The sequence below is a fragment of the Triticum urartu genome, chromosome 2A, assembly GCF_056163025.1.
Source record: "Triticum urartu cultivar PI428250 chromosome 2A, HENAU_Tu73, whole genome shotgun sequence".
Lineage (NCBI taxonomy): Eukaryota > Viridiplantae > Streptophyta > Magnoliopsida > Poales > Poaceae > Triticum > Triticum urartu.
Window position 1 is genome coordinate 36,445,555 of NC_141874.1, and position 18,383 is coordinate 36,463,937.

At 45.9% G+C, this 18,383-nt stretch overlaps 2 pseudogenes; both read left to right on the forward strand.

The window, feature by feature from the left end:
- The window catches only part of LOC125534818 (F-box/LRR-repeat protein At3g26922-like), a 48,335-nt pseudogene that overhangs the window by 15,721 nt on the left and 14,231 nt on the right, over window positions 1-18,383 (forward strand).
- LOC147983332 (serine/threonine-protein phosphatase 7 long form homolog) lies at window positions 975-3,324 on the forward strand (annotated as a pseudogene).

Below are 18,383 nucleotides of genomic sequence, written 5' to 3' on the forward strand. Positions count from 1 at the left end.
CTGTAGCTTCATTCTTAAAAAAAGAAAATTCTCTGCACTACGGTGCTACTTGTTAGTTCATATTTTCTGCTTGTTTCATCATGCACATGGAAACATTAATTGACTTGTCACTACTGAGTACTGACCACTACCACAAATCTGTTCCAGCATTCAGTATACATGAGTATAGTATATGGTGAAAAATCACAAAACTGGCCCTTTGGCCGAAGTTCAGCACAAAATGGCCCTACATGCATGACGCCCGCACCCGGGGTGCCATGCTAGACAACATAACGCCTCGGTCAAGGGCGCCATACTGGTCAGCGCTGACTGCCACGTTGGCTTGGCCTTGGGCCCATGACACCTTGGCCCAGGGCGCCATGGGCTGTACCACGACGCCCCGGCCCGGGGCACCATACCCCTTCACTACATCGCCGCCCGAGCCCCTCTCCTCTTTGTTCGTTCTGTCTTTCCTCTCTCTGTTCTTTCCCCACTCCATGGCGCCCCTGAAATCGCCCCTCCCTCTCCCCACTCTAGAGCTGCGGATCAGAGCCGAAGATCGGTGGATCCGGTTTCCCTTCGAATCCTGAAGGTATTCTCCTCCCTTTCCCCTCTATCTATTGGTTGAAATCTCTCCATTTGATTGATTTGGGTGAAACCCTAGTTCATCTTTTTGTTGAAATGTATAGTGGATTTTGCTGTGATAATGTAGGGATTAGTGTGATTTAGGATATGTATGGCTTACAATATGTATGATATAGGTTTATTATGAAAGTGCTATGAATTTGGTTAGGTTATGCACGCACATATATATGGTGTATGGAAGAATTAGTGCAAATATCTGGTGTATTATGTTGTAGAAAATTATATGCACATATATGGTGTATGGAAGAAGAATTAGTGTAGAAATTTTGCACATGTATGTATGTTTTTGCACTAATGCAGATATTTGCAAATGACAAAGGGGCTTACCATATACATTTGTAATTTGCAGGATGGCTTCTCTTATCCATCCATCATATGGTCAATTGCATCGTGGACGGTTCATGGCAGATGAAGGAAGGGTTTTTGATCAGCTTCACCTGAGGTCCGGTTCGGTTCATGACACTCGTGTCTCGTTCATGGCAGTATGACGAGCGATACACGGAGTATATCCGGAAGACCGGGCTTCTCCCTTTCATCTCACTCGTGTCTCGTTCGATGCCGAAGATGAACCCTTGTGCGATCACGACACTCGTTGACCGATGGCGCCCTGAGACACATACTTTTCACTTCTATGCTGGGGAGATGACTGTCACTTTGCAGGATGTTTCTCTGATCACTGCACTTCCCATCAAAGGAAAGCCTATTTGTCTTAGCACAGATTTAGATGGATGGCGTGAGATTATGGTTGGACTCATAGGGAGGGAGCCAGGGGGATGCCCGGCTGATGCGGACGCTGAAACAGTGCAGCAGTATACCAGGGCATACTTGTGGTATGTAGTCAGCCGGACTCTTTTCTCTGACGGCACTGGCGTGAACGCTTTCTTTATGTGGCTTAAGCTGTTTGCTGGGTGGGAGCATGGACTCAGTTGGGGTACGGCGGCATTGGCTTATTTGTATCGTCAGGTAAGTAGTTTTTCTTATAATATTGTGTTCACCATGTAGAAATTTTCTCTAGTTTGTAATGACATATTTCTTGTTTGTGTGTAGCTGGATGAGGCGTGTCGTAGGGGCGCGAATCCAAGAAACATTGTAGAGTCAAAGGAAGCCAACATCGGTGGTCCGATGCTTCTATTATCGATCTGGAGTTGCGGGCACTTGCCAGTGGGGCGGCCGACACCAAAGGCTTACGACTGGTGGGATGATCGTCATGACCCGGACCGTATGCCTACATGGGCATATAAGTGGGCCAAGGTTGAAGGTTTTGTTGGCAGTTCAAAGACTATGTATTTGCACTACTGCAACGAGCTTGACATCATGACCCCGGAGCAGGTATCTTAGTAGCCTCTTGCTTCGTCTCTTCGGTTTGTTCGGTTTTCCAAAATTCATACTAACAATGTAGTTTTTTCTTAATCTTTGTTTATAGGTTACCTGGGAACCATACGGAACGGAGGGCAATATTGGTAGGGGAGCTGGTTTTATTACTTTCAGACTTAACCCAAAGTGTCTATAGGAAGCACACTTATGGCGGATGTGTTGCCCGTTGATTTGTTATTATGCTGTTGAGTTTTATCAGCCACAATGAGTTATGACACAGTTTGGCTTATTTCAAGAGACCCCACCGAAGTACAAGGACACTTCGCTACATTTGCATAGGTAAGTGCTTAGCGGCGACTAATGCTTTCTCCATTGTTTTCAAAATACTAACAAAAATGCAATTGTCAAATGCTATGCAGTCTTGACAAGATGAAGCAGAAGCGTATAAAAAATGGGATCGAGAGCATGACATGTATATCTAGGAGTTCAAGCACAAGCTCAATAAGATTGAGCTTTCATTGCGTCAATCGACTTCTAAGCCTCGCCTGCGGCCTTTTGATACGGAAGCATTCAACAATTATCTTGTGTGGTTTCGTTCTGTTGCCCGTACTCAACTTAACGCACCCGTATTTCAGCCAGGGGACATATTACATGAACCTAATCCAGGTTTTGATCGGATGGCCAATATGGAGTACAACATGCTTATTAGAGATGGTAGACGGTATGAATTGGCGCCAACTATCCGCTTTGTGGTAAGTTACCGTTATATCTATATGCTTGCCTACATTGTGCCAAAATGATTTGTCCTATTGTGTCCAACAGCAAAACGAGCTCTCGAAGCATGTGAACGACGCCGGTGAGGCACTCAAGTACCCTCCAGGTGAAGAGTCGTACAATAAGCTTAATGCTTTTGTTGAGGTATGACATTTGATAATTTGTTTTTCATACACATTTTTTAGGCATATCTCCTTACTTCATGATATGTCAATTTCATAGCAGAGCAAGTCTTGGGCACGTGGTCTTGGTGCTCTACTAGGCTGCCGCTCCACCGATGTCGCCGTCCCTATAGCTTCGAGGTCGAGATCATCATCCAGCGGCACTCAACAGCAAGGCGAAGAATCGGTTGATGACATGGAGGAGGAGGGGGATGAACAGACGCATGATGAGATTAACACCTCGCAGATGCCCGATGCGCCTCAGCCTAGTCAAAGGCGTGGAAAGTATACTCCGGGCAAATACGCAAGGAAGGCATGTAAGGACCCAGTGATCGAGGCCGCCTCAGAGGAGGAGGAGGAAGAGGAGGTGGAGGTGCCGCTGCAGAGGAGAAGGCGCTTAGTGAAGGGGAAGGATGCTGCACCGGCTAAGAGGGGGAAAGGAAGGAAATAATGCATTTGTCTTCAACTTTGTGGTGAACTATGTATGAAACTAGATGCATTTGTGGTGAACTATGTATTTGTGGTGAAACTTGATGCATTTGTGGTGAACTTGATGTACTTGAAGCATCAGCAAAACTTGGTGTATGATGAAGGAAATATGCCCTAGAGGCAATAATAAAGTTATTATTTATTTCCTTATTTCATGATAAATGTTTATTATTCATGCTAGAATTGTATTAACCGGAAACATAATACATGTGTGAATACATAGACAAACAGAGTGTCACTAGTATGCCTCTACTTGACTAGCTCGTTAATCAAAGATGGTTATGTTTCCTAACCATAGACAAAGAGTTGTTATTTGATTAACGAGGTCACATCATTAGTTGAATGATCTGATTGACATGACCCATTCCATTAGCTTAGCACCCGATCGTTTAGTATGTTGCTATTGCTTTCTTCATGACTTATACATGTTCCTATAACTATGAGATTATGCAACTCCCGTTTACCGGAGAAACACTTTGGGTACTACCAAAGGTCACAACGTAACTGGGTGATTATAAAGGAGTACTACAGGTGTCTCCAAAGGTACATGTTGGGTTGGCGTATTTCTAGATTAGGTTTTGTCACTCCGATTGTCGGAGAGGTATCTCTGGGCCCTCTCGGTAATGCACATCACTTAAGCCTTGCAAGCATTGAACTAAATGAGTTAGATGCGGGATGATGTATTACAGAACGAGTAAAGAGACTTGCCGGTAACGAGATTGAACTAGGTATTGGAATACCGACGATCGAATCTCGGGCAAGTAACATACCGATGACAAAGGGAACAACGTTTTTGTTATGCGGTCTGACCGATAAAGATCTTCGTAGAATATGTAGGAGCCAATATGGGCATCCAGGTCCCGCTATTGGTTATTGACCGGAGACGTGTCTCGGTCATGTCTACATTGTTCTCGAACCCGTAGGGTCCGCACGCTTAAGGTTACGATGACAGTTATATTATGAGTTTATGCATTTTGATGTACCGAAGGTTGTTCGGAGTCCCGGATGTGATCACGGACATGACGAGGAGTCTCTAAATGGTTGAGACATAAAGATTGATATATTGGAAGCCTATGTTTGGACATCGGAAGTGTTCCGGGTGAAATCGGGATTTTACCGGAGTACCGGGAGGTTACCGGAACCCCCCGGGAGCCATATGGGCCTTAATGGGCTTTAGTGGAAAGGAGAAAGGGGCAGCCCAAGGTGGAGGCGCGCCTCCCCCCTCCCCTAGTCCTATTAGGACTAGGAGAGGTGGCCGGCCCCCCTCTCTCTCTTTCCCCCTCGGGGAATCCTAGTCCAACTAGGATTGGGGGGGGGAGTCCTACTCCCGGTAGGAGTAGGACTCCTCCTGCGCCTTCCTCCTGGCCGGCGGCCCCATCCCCCTTGGCTCCTTTATATACTGAGGCAGAGGCACCCCAGAAACACATATGTTGATCCACGTGATCTATTTCTTAGCCGTGTGGGGTGCCCCCAGCCACCATAGTCCTCGATAATACTGTAGCGGAGTTTAGGCGAAGCCCTGCTGTTGTGGTACATCAAGATCGTCACCACACCGTTGTGCTGACGGAACTCTTCCCTGACACTTTGCTGGATCGGAGTCCGGGGATCGTCATCGAGCTGAACGTGTGCTCGAACTCGGAGGTGCCGTAGTTTCGGAGCTTGATCGGTTGGATCGTGAAGACGTACGACTACATCAACCAAACGCTTCCGTTGTCGATCTACTAGGTATGTAGATCACACTCTCCCCTCGTTTCTATGCATCACCATGATCTTGCGTGTGCGTGGGAATTTTTTTGAAATTACTACGTTCCCCAACAGTGGCATCCGAGCCTAGGTTTTATATGTTGATGTTATATGCACGAGTAGAACACAAGTGAGTTGTGGGCGATATAAGTCATACTGCTTACCAGCATGTCATACTTTGGTTCGGCGGTATTGTTGGATGAAGCGGCCCGGGCCGACATTACGCGTACGCTTACGCGAGACCGGTTCTCCCGACGTGCAGCCACGTAAAACTTGCAACAACAAAGTAGAGGACGTCTAACTTGTTTTTGCAGGGCATGTTGTGATGTGATATGGTCAAGACGTGATGAGATATAAGTTGTTGTATGAGATGATCATGTTTTGTTGAAGTTATCGGCAACTGGCAAAATCCTTATGGTTGTCTCTCTATTGCATAAGATGCAAGCGCCCAATAACTGCTTTACTTTATCGCTCTGCGATAGAAATAGTTGCAAGAGCAATTGTTGGCGAGACGACCACGTGACGACACATTGATATAGATCAAGATGATGGAGATCATGGTGTCATGCCGGTGTTGATAGAGATCATAACAGTACTTTGGAGATGGAAATCAAAGGCGCAAGATGATGATGGCCATATCATGTCACATATTTTGATTGCATATGATGTTTATCTTTTATACATCTTATTTTGCTTAGTTTGACGGTAGCATTTTAAGATGATCTCTCACTAATTATCAAGAAGTGTTCTCCCTGAGTATGCACCGTTGCGAAAGTTCTTCGTGCTGAGACACCACGTGATGATCGGGTGTGATAGGTTCTACGTTCAAATACAACGGGTGCAAAACAGTTGCACACGCGGAATACTCAGGTTATACTTGACGAGCCAAGCATATATAGATATGGCCTCGGAACACGGAGACCGAAAGGTCGAGCGTGAATCATATAGTAGATATGATCAACATAGCGATGTTCACCAATGAAACTACTCCATCTCACGTGATGATCGGACATGGTTTAGTTGATTTGGATCACGTGATCACTTAGAGGATTAGAGGGATGTCTATCTAAGTGGGAGTTCTTAAGTAATATGATTAATTGAACTTAAATTTATCATGAACTTAGTCCTGGTAGTATTATGCAAATTATGTTGTAGATCAATAGCTCGTGTTATTGCTTTCATATGTTTATTTTGATATGTTCCTAGAGAAAAATTGTGTTGAAAGATGTTAGTAGCAATGATGCGGATTGGATCCGTGATCTGAGGTTTATCCTCATTGCTGCACAGAGGAATTATGTCCTTGATGTACCGCTAGGTGATAGACCTATTGCAGGAGAAAATGCTGACGTTATGAACGTTTGGCTAGCTAAATATGATGACTACTTGATAGTTTAGTGCACCATGCTTAACGGCTTAGAATCGGGACTTCAAAGACGTTTTGAACGTCATGGACCATATGAGATGTTCCAGGATTTGAAGTTAATATTTCAAGAAAATACCCGAGTTGAGAGATATGAAGTCTCCAACAAGTTCTATAGCTAAAATATGGAGGAGAATCGCTCAACTAGTGAGCATGTGCTCAGATTGTCTGGGTACTACAATCGCTTGAATCAAGTGGGAGTTAATCTTCCAGATAAGATAGTGATTGACAGAATTCTCTAGTCACCATCACCAAGTTAGTAGAACTTCGTGATGAACTATAGTATGCAAGGGATGACGAAAACGAATCCCGAGCTTTTCATGATGATGAAATCGATGAAGGTAGAAATCAAGAAAGAGCATCAAGTGTTGATGGTTGACAAGATCACTAGTTTCAAGAAAAGGGCAAAGGGAAGAAGGGGAACTTCAAAAAGAACGGCAAGCAAGTTGTTGCTCAAGTGAAGAAGCCCAAGTCTGGTCCTAAGCCTAAGACTAAGTGTTTCTACTGCAAAGGGACTGGTCACTGGAAGCGGAACTACCCCAAGTGATTGGCAGATAAGAAGGATGGCAAAGTGAACATAAGTATATTTGATATACATGCTACTGATGTGTACTTTACTAGTGTTTATAGCAACCCCTTAGTATTTGATACTAGTTCAGTTGCTAAGATTAGTAACTCGAAACGGGAGTTGCAGAATAAACAGAGACTAGTTAAGGGTAAAGTGACGATGTGTGTTGGAAGTGGTTCCAAGATTGATATGATCATCATCGCACACTCCCTATACTTTCGGGATTAGTGTTGAACCTGAATAAGTGTTATTTGGTGTTTGCGTTAAGCATGAATATTATTTGATCATGTTTATTGTAATACGGTTATTCCTTTAAGTAAGAGAATAAATTGTTGTTCTGTTTACATGAATAAAACCTTATATGGTTACACACCCAATGAAAATAGTTCGCTGGATCTCGATCGTAGTGATACACATAATCATAATATTGAAACCAAAAGATGCAAAGTTAATAATGATAGTGCAACTTATTTGTGGCACTGCCGTTTAGGTCATATTGGTGTAAAGCGCATGAAGAAACTCCATGCTGATGGGATTTTGGAATCACTTGATTATGAATCACTTGATGATTGCGAACCATGCCTCATGGGCAAGATGACTAAGACTCCGTTCTCCGGAGCGAGCAACTAACTTATTGGAATAATACATACTGATGTATGCGGTCCGATGAGTGTTAAGGCTCACGGAAAGTATCGTTATTTTCTGAATTTCACAGATGATTTGGGCGGATATGAGTATATCTACTTGATGAAACATAAGTCTGAAACATTTGAAAAGTTCAAAGAATTTCAGAGTGAAGTGAAAAATCATCGTAAAAGGAAAATAAAGTTCCTACGATTTGATTGTAGAGAATAGTATTTGAGTTACGAGTTTGGCCTTCAGTTTAAAACAATGTGAAATAGTTTCACTACTCACGCCACCTGGAACACCATAGTGTAATGGTGTGTCCGAACGTCATAACCGTACTTTATTGGATATAGTGCGATCTATGATGTCTCTTACCGATCTACCACTATCGTTTTGGGGTTATGCATTAGAGACAACTGCATTCACGTTAAATAGGGCACCATCTAAGTCCGTTGAGACGACACAATCTGAACTATGGTTTGGCAAGAAACCAAAGTTGTCGTTTCTTAAAGTTTGGGGTTGTGATGCTTATATGAAAAAGTTTCATCCTAATAAGCTCAAACCCAAATCGGAGAAATATGTCTTCATAGGATACCCAAAGGAGACTGTTGGGTACACCTTCTATCACAAATCCGAAGGCAAGACTTTTGTTGCTAAATTCGGAGTTTTTCTAGAGAAGGAGTTTCTCTCGAAAGAAGTGAGTAGAACTTGATGAGGTAACTGTACCTCCTGCCTTATTGGAAATTAGTACATCACAGAAACCGGTTTCTGTGACACCTACACCAATTAGTGAGGAAGCTAATGATGATGATCATGAAACTTCAGATCAAGTTACTACTGAATCTCGTAGGTAAACCAGAGTGAGATCCGCACCAGAGTGGTACGGTAATCCTGTTCTGGAAGTCATGTTACTAGACCATGACGAACTTGCAAACTATGAGGAAGCGATGATGAGCCCAGATTCCGCAAAATGGTTTGAGGCCATGAAATCTGAGATATGATCCATGTATGAGAACAAAGTATGGACTTTGATGGATTTTCCCGATGATCGGCAAACCATAGAAAATAAATGGATCTTCAAGAGGAAGACGGATGCTGATAGTAGTGTTACTGTCTACAAAGCTCGACTTGTCGCAAAAGGGTTTCGGCAAGTTCAAGGGATTGACTACGATGAGACCTTCTCACCCGTAGCGATGCTTAAATCTTTCCGAATCATGTTAGTAATTGCCGCATTTTATGAAATCTGGCAAATGGATAAACAAAACTGCATTCCTTAATGGATTTATTAAGAGTTGTATATGATGCAACCAGAAGGTTTTGTCAATCCCAAAGGTGCTAACAAAATATGCAAGCTCCAGCGATCCATCTATGGACTGGTGCAAGCATCTCGGAGTTGGAATATACGCTTTGATAAGTTGATCAAAGCATATAGTTTTATACAGACTTGCGATGAAGCCTGTATTTACAAGAAAGTGAGTGGGAGCACTACAACATTTCTGATAAGTATATGTGAATGACATATTGTTGATCGGAAATAATGTAGAATTATTCTGCAAAGCATAAAGGAGTGTTTTGAAAGAAGTTTTTGAAAGAAAGACCTCGGTGAAGCTGCTTACATATTAAGCATCAAGATCTATAGAGATAGATCAAGAGACTTGATAAGTTTTTTTTCAATGAGTACATACCTTGACAATATTTTGAAGTAGTTCAAAAATTGGAACAGTCAAAGAAAGAGTTATTGGCTGTGTTACAAGGTGTGAAATTGAGTAAGACTCAAAGCCCGACCACGGCAGAAGATAGAAAGAGAATGAAAGTCATTCCCTATGCCTCAGCCATAGGTTCTATAAAGTATGCCATGTTGTGTACCAGATCTATTGTATACCCTACACTGTGTTAAGCAAGGGAGTACAATAGTGATCTAAGAGTAGATCACTGGACAGCGGTCAAAATTGTCCTTAGTGGAATAAGGAAATATTTCTCAATTATGGAGGTGACAAAAAGGTTCGTCGTAAAAAGTTACGTCGATGCAAGTTTTGACACAGATCTGGATGACTCTAAGTCTCGATCTAGATACATATTGAAATTGGGAGCAATTAGCTAGTGTAGCTCCGTGCAGAGCATTGTAGACATAGAATTCGCAAAATACTTACGGATCTGAATATAACAGACCCGGTGACTAAAATTATCTCACAAGCAAAACATGATCACACCTTAGTACTCTTTGGGTGTTAATCACATAGCGATGTGAACTAGATTACTGACTCTAGTAAACCCTTTTGGGTGTTGATCACATATCGATGTGAACTATGGGTGTTAATCACATGGTGATGTGAACTATTGCTGTAAATCACATGGTGATGTGAACTAGATTATTGACTCTAGTGCAAGTGGGAGACTAAAGGAAATATGCCCTAGAGGCAATAATAAAGTTATTATTTATTTCCTTATTTCATGATAAATGTTTATTATTCATGCTAGAATTGTATTAACCGGAAACATAATACATGTGTGAATACATAGACAAACAGAGTGTCACTAGTATGCCTCTACTTGACTAGCTCGTTAATCAAAGATGGTTATGTTTCCTAACCATAGACAAAGAGTTGTTATTTGATTAATGAGGTCACATCATTAGTTGAATGATCTGATTGACATGACCCATTCCATTAGCTTAGCACCCGATCGTTTAGTATGTTGCTATTGCTTTCTTCATGAGTTATACATGTTCCAATAACTATGAGATTATGCAACTCCCGTTTACCGGAGGAACACTTTGGGTACTACCAAACGTCACAACGCAACTGGGTGATTATAAAGGAGTACTATAGGTGTCTCCAAAGGTACATGTTGGGTTGGCATATTTCGAGATTAGGTTTTGTCACTCCGATTGTCGGAGAGGTATCTCTGGGCCCTCTTGGTAATGCACATCACTTAAGCCTTGCAAGCATTGCAACTAAATGAGTTAGATGTGGGATGATGTATTACAGAACGAGTAAAGAGACTTGCCGGTAACGAGATTGAACTAGGTATTGGAATACCGACGATCGAATCTCGGGCAAGTAACATACCGATGACAAAGGAAACAACGTATGTTGTTATGCGGTCTGACCGATAAAGATCTTCGTAGAATATGTAGGAGCCAATATGGGCATCCAGGTCCCTCTATTGGTTATTGACCGGAGATGTGTCTCGGTCATGTCTACATTGTTCTCGAACCCGTAGGGTCCGCACGCTTAAGGTTACGATGACAGTTATATTATGAGTTTATGCATTTTGATGTACCGAAGGTTGTTCGGAGTCCCGGATGTGATCACGGACATGACGAGGAGTCTCGAAATGGTCGAGACATAAAGATTGATATATTGGAAGCCTATGTTTGGACATCGGAAGTGTTCCGGGTGAAATCGGGATTTTACCGGAGTACCGGGAGGTTACCGGAACCCCCCGGGAGCCATATGGGCCTTAATGGGCTTTAGTGGAAAGGAGAAAGGGGAAGCCCAAGTTGGCCGCGCGCCTCCCCCCTACCCTAGTCCTATTAGGACTAGGAGAGGTGGCCGGCCCCCCTCTCTCTTTCCCCCTCGGGGAATCCTAGTCCAACTAGGATTGGGGGGGGGGAGTCCTACTCCCGGTAGGAGTAGGACTCCTCCTGCGCCTTCCTCCTGGACGGCGGCCCCCTCCCCCTTGGCTCCTTTATATACTGAGGCAGAGGCACCCCAGAAACACATAAGTTGATCCACGTGATCTATTCCTTAGCCGTGTGCGGTGCCCCCAGCCACCATAGTCCTCGATAATATTGTAGCGGAGTTTAGGCGAAGCCCTGCTGCTGTGGTACATCAAGATCGTCACCACGCCGTTGTGCTGACGGAACTCTTCCCCGACACTTTGCTGGATCGGAGTCCGGGGATCGTCATCGCACTGATCGGAGTCCGGGGATCAGTGCCAGCGCGTTAAGACCATTCGCGATGAGCTCCGCGAACTCGGCGATACAGTCAGCGACTCACAGCTAATCAACATCGTCGTTGTCGGCCTCAGCGAATACTTTGACAAGCAAGACTCGTTCATACAGATGATACGGCCTCCTCCTACCTTCGCTGAAGTTCGTTCCCTACTACAACTCGTGGCGGAAACACAATCCCGCAAGGACTCTCGCCCCAAAGTCTTTCATGCTGCGGCTCGTCCTCCTCTGTCGTCTACACCAGCGTCGCCTTCCATGCCGGCTCCTGCCGCCGGGCCGTCCGCATCGTCATCTGCTCAACCCCCCCAGGTTGGCGCCCTAGTCCGAACTACCACGACAAAAACCCTATCTGCAGGCCGCCGTCGACTTGTTCGGTTCCACCTACGACATCACCAGCACCAAGTCGTGCACCACCCACCAGTGCTCCATCTGCGGTTGCATGGCGGCCTCCTCATGATCCTTGGACGGGGCTCGTTCAGGCATGGCCCATGCCCTGGTCCGCTCCGTCCACCCTCGGTGCTCCGCCGGCATACTCAGGTGCTTGGCAACCCGGCCTTCGGCCGCCTACTGGTGCTCCCGGGGTTCTCAACCCCCGACAGCCGGCCAATGCCTATCACGCTGCCCCGACGTATGCTCCTTATGGCCATTGCACCACCGACAGCGGCGCCTACTACACACCTCAGCCGGCCCTGCTCCCGACGCCACCCTCACCACAGTCGGCCAATGCCTCTCACGCTGTCCCGACGTATGTTCCTTATGGTCACTACTCCACTGACAGCGGCGCCTACTACACTCACCAGCCAGCCCTACTGCCTTCACCATCATATCCGCCGGCACTGCTCCCGACGCCACCCTCACCTGCGACGCCGAGCTGGGATCAAGCTGCTTTTCTCCAGGCCATGAATAACTTTGCTACCCAAGGAAACTCAGGTACGGATTGGATCTTTGGTTCAGGGGCCTCTAGTCATATGTCTGCATCTAGTAATTGGTTATCATCTTGCACTAAATCTCCTTTCCCTTCCATTACCCTTGGAGATGGATCATCTATTCCTATATATTGTGTTGGTCAGGCTCAAATTCCCTCTTCCACTAAACCTCTTCTACTTCGTGATGTTCTAGTTGCACCCGCCCTCATTAAAAATCTTATTTCTGTTCGCCAGTTTACTTGCGACAATCTAGTTTCGACTGAATTTGACCCTTTTGGTTTATCTGTGAAGGATTACCTGACCAAGGCCGAGATCGCTCGCTTCAATAGCTCCGGTGATCTTTATTCTCTTAATGGAGTTCCTGCCGCCACCCCTCCAACATCCATGCTAGCCTCCGTCGATCTCTGGCATCGTCGCTTGGGCCATCCCAACCCTGCCGTCTTAGCTTCTATGCTTAGTGAATTTACCATACCATGTAATAGGGACTCTCATAATTCTGTGTTTTGCGAGTCATGTCAATTAGGCAAACATGTGCGTCTTCCCTTTAGTTCCTCTAGCTCTTGTACCACTTATCCCTTTGAATTAATACATTGTGATTTAATTATGGACCTCTCCCATTGCAAGTGTTTCGGGTTTTAAATAATACCTTGTTATCCTAGATGATTTCACCCACTTTGTCTGGACTTTCCCTCTACGCAACAAATCCGAGGTCCATTCTCTCTTCCTTAATTTTCAACGCTATGTGTCTGTTCACTTCTTCCTCCCTATTCGCTTTATCCAATGTGACAATGGTCGCGAGTTTTTTAACATTAAAAATCGTACTTTCTTCTTACAACATGGCATCTTGCTAAGGTTCTCATGTCCCTACACCTCCCCTCAAAATGGTAAAGCCGAACATTCTCTTCGCACCCTCAATGATATTGTTCGCACTCTCCTCAATCATCTATGCCTCCCAAGTTTTGGGCTGAAGCCCTACACATGGCCACCTTCCTTCTAAACATTCGCCCTTCTAAAACTAAACCCAACACTACTCCCTATTATTCCCTCTTTCTTTCCCATCCCGACTACTCCGCGGTTCGTATTTTTGACTGTCTCTGTTTTCCCAATGCCTACGCCACTTCTGCAAATAAATTGTCACCACACTCTATCCCATGTGCCTTTCTTGGCTTCTCTGACGAGCACAAAGGCTATCGCTGTCTTGACCTTCACACTAGACACGTTCATGTCTCTCATCATGTCACGTTTGCTGAGCACATTTTTCCTTTCTCACAACGCACTACTACACCATCAAACACCCCTAGCTCCACAAACACCCCCTCTCCCCGTCCTTTCCAACTATATACTCCCCTACCTTCTAAACACAACACACCACCACCACCATTAACACCCGCCATAGCCGATACCAACCCTACCCTCACCCCACCCGAGACATCCCCAACACCTCCGACCCCTGCTCCCTCCCCACCACCCCTAGTGTTGGGGATCGTAGCATAAGTTTAAAACTTTCTACGCATCACCAAGATCAATCTATGGAGTAATCTAGCAACAAGGGGAAGGGGAGTGCATCTACATACCCTTGTAGATCGCTAAGCGGAAGCGTTGCAAGAACGTGGATGAAGGAGTCGTACTCGTAGCCATTGTTGAGGAAATCGTTAACTGGTAGCTGCTCGGTCGGCTGGTGAGTAGGGGATTAATAGGCTAATCGGCAAGTTAATCGGCCATTTAATCAATTAATCGGACGATTTATCAGGTAATCGGCTACTCGGGGACCCTATGAGTAGGGATTAATCGGCAAGTTAACTTGTTAATCGGATGAATTCTTGAACAGGGCTCGTAGCGATTCAGATCGCGGTTGATTCCGATCTAAGCGCCGAACCACGGTGCCTCCGCGTTCAACACACGTGCAGCCAGGTGACGTCTCCCACACCTTGATCCAGCAAGGGGAGAAGGAGAGGTTGGGAAGACTCCGTCCAGCAACAGCACGACGGCGCGGTGGTGGTGGAGCACGGGACTCCAGCAGGGCTTCGCCAAGCACTATGAGAGACGAGGAGGGAGAGGGGTAGGGCTGCGCCAAGAGAGAGATCAAATCGTATGTTGGGCAGCCCCCATACCTCAAGTATATATAGGGGGAGGGGAGGGGGCTGCGCCCCTTCTAGGGTTCCCACCCCAAGGGGTGCGGCAGCCCTTGATCCCATCTAGGGTGGCGGCCACAAGGGGGAGAGGGGGAGGCGCACCTGGGGTGGGCCTTAGGGCCCATCTGCCCTAGGGTTTGCCCCCCTCCCCTCTTGGAGGCGCCTTGGGCCTTGGTGGGAGGCGCCCCAGCCCACCTAGGGGCTGGTCCCTTCTCACTATAGGCCCATGTATGCCTCCGGGGCCCGTGGCCCCTCCCGGTGGACCCCCGGACCCCTCCGGTGGTCCCGGTACACTACCGGTGATGCCCGGAACACTTCCGGTGGCCAAAACCATACTTCCTATATATCAATCTTTACCTCCGGACCATTCTGGAACTCCTCGTGACGTCCGGGATCTCATCCGGGACTCCGAACAACATTCGGTAACCGTGTACATAGTTTCCGTATAACCCTAGCGTCATCGAACCTTAAGTGTGTAGACCCTACGGGCTCGGGAGTCATGTAGACATGGCCGAGACAACTCTATGGTCAATAACCAACAACGGGATCTGGATACCCATGTTGGTTCCCACATGCTCCACGATGATCTCATCGGATGAACCACGATGTCAAGGATTCAATCAATCCCGTATACAATTCCCTTTGTCTATTGGTACGATACTTGCCCGAGATTCGATCGTCGGTATCCCTATACCTTGTTCAATCTCGTTACCGGCAAGTCTCTTTACTTGTTCCGTAACACATTATCCCGTGATCAACTCCTTGATCACATTGTGCACATTATGATGATGTCCTACCGAGTGGGCCCAGAGATACCTCTCCGTTTACACGGAGTGACAAATCCCAGTCTCGATTCGTGCCAACCCAACAGACACTTTCGGAGATACCCATAGTGCACCTTTATAGCCACCCAGTTACATTGTGACGTTTGGCACACCCAAAGCACTCCTACGGTATCCGGGAGTTGCACAATCTCATGGTCTAAGGGAATGATACTTGACATTAGAAAAGCTTTAGCATACGAACTACACGATCTTGTGCTAGGCTTAGGATTGGGTCTTGTCCATCACATCATTCTCCTAATAATGTGATCCCATTATTAATGATCCCTATGTATTTCGCAAAACTTTATGTCATATCGCAGATGCTGCTACCACATTCCACTTGGATCTATTCCAAATTGTTGCTCCATTATACGTATCCGGTATCTCTACTCAGAGCTATTCGGATAGGTGTCAAGCTTGCATCGACGTAACTCTTTACGTCGAACTCTTTATCACCTCCATAACCGAGAAACATTTCCTTATTCCTCTAAGGATAATTTTGACCGCTATCTGGTGATCCACTCCTAGATCACCTTTGTACCCTCTTGCCAGACATGTGGCATGGCACTCATCTGGTGCGGTACTCAGCATGGCATACTGTATAGAGCCTATGACAAGAGCATAGGGGAAGACCTTCGTCCTTCCTCTTTCTTCTGCCGTGGTCAGTCTTCAAGTCTTACTCAACTTCACACCTTACAACTCAGGCAAGAACCCCTTCTTTGACTGATCTATTTTGAACTCCTTCAAAAACATGTCAAGGTGTGCGTTCTTTGAAAGTATCATCAGGCATTTTGATCTATCTCTATAGATCTTGATGCCCAATATGTAAGCAGCTTTATCCAGGTCTTCCTTTGAAAAACACGCTTCAAACAACCGTTTATGCTTTCCAGAAATTCTACATCATTTCGAATCAACAATATGTCATCCACATATACTTATCAGAAATGTTGTAGTGCTCCCACTCACTTTCTTGTAAATACAAGTTTCTAGCAAACATTGTATAAACCTAAAAGCTTTGATCACTCCATCAAAGCATATATTCCGACTCCGAGATGCTCGCTCTAGTCCATAGACGGATCGCTAGAGCTAGCATACCTTTTAGCATCCTTAGGATTGACAAAAACTTTGATTGTATCCAATACAACTCTTTCTTACGAAAACTAGTAAGAAAACTTTTTTTTGACATCCATCTGTCAGATTTCATAATCAAAAAATACAGCTAATGCTAACATGATTCCGACGGACTTAAGCATCGCTACGGGTGAGAAAATCTCATCGTAGTCAACTCCTTGAACTTGTGAGAAACTCTTTTCCACAAGTCGTGCTTCATAGACGGTGACATTACCGTCCGCGTTTGTCTTCTTCTTAAAGATCCATTTATTCTCAATGGCTTGCCGATCATTGGGCAAGTCCACCAAAGTCCATACTTTGTTCTGATACATGGATCCTATCTCGAATTTCATGGCTTCTAACCATTTGTCGGAATACGGGCCCACCATCGTTTCTCCACAGCTCGTAGGTTCATTGTTGTCTAACAACATGATATCTAAGACAGGATTACCGTACCACTCAGGAGCAGTACATATCCTTGTCGACCTACGAGGTTCGATAGCAACTTGATCCGAAGCTTCATGATCACTATCATTAACTTCCTATTCAGCAGACGTAGGCGCCACAGAAAACATCTTCCTGTGTTGCATCACTCTCTGGTTGAAGTAAAGGTTCGACAACCTCATCAAGTTCTATCTGTTGGGGAACGTAGCATAAATTCAAAATTTTCCTACGTATCACCAAGATCTATCTATGGAGAAACCAGCAACGAGGGGAAGGAGAGTGCATCTACATACCCTTGTAGATCGCTAAGCGGAAGCGTTCAAGTGAACGGGGTTGATGGAGTCGTACTCGTTGTGATTCAGATCACCGATGATCCTAGTGCCGAACGGACGGCACCTCCGCGTTCAACACACGTACAGCCCGATGACGTCTCCCACGCCTTGATCCAGCAAGGAGAGAGGGAGAGGTTGATGAAGATTCAGCAGCACGACGGCGTGGTGGTGGATGCAGGGCGTCACAGTAGCAGGGCTTCGCCTATACTACGAGAGAGAGACGTAACGGGGAGAGAGGGAGGGGCTGCACCAAAGGCAAAAGGTGTGTTTGAGAGGCCCTCCTACCCTACTATATATAGGAATCCCAAGGGGGGGGTGCGCCAGCCCCTAGGAGATCCAATCTCCAGGGGGGCAGCGGCCAGGGGAGGAGTCCTCCCCCCCCAAGGCACCTAGGAGGTGCCTTCCCTCCTTGGGACTCTTCCTTAGGGTTTCCCCCTTCACCCTAGGCGCATGGGCCATAAGGGAAGTGGCGCCCCAGCCCACTTTGGGCTGGATCCCTTCCCACTTCAGCCCATGGGACCCTCCGGGATAGGTGGCCCCACCCGGTGGGCCCCCGGGACCCTTCCGGTGGTCCCGGTACAATACCGATGACCCCAAAACTTGTCCCGATGGCCAAAACAGGACTTCCTATATATAAATCTTTACCTCCGGACCATTCCGGAACTCCTCGTGACGTCCGGGATCTCATCCGGGACTCCGAAAAATATTCGGGTTACTGCATACACATATCTTCATAACCCTAGCGTCACCGAACCTTAAGTGTGTAGACCCTACGGGTTCGGGAGACATGCAGACATGACCGAGACGTTCTCCTGTCAATAACCAACAGCGGGATCTGGATACCCATGATGGCTCCCACATGTTCCACGATGATCTCATCGGATGAACCACGATGTCAACGACTTAATCAATCCCGTATACAATTCCCTTTGTCTAGCGG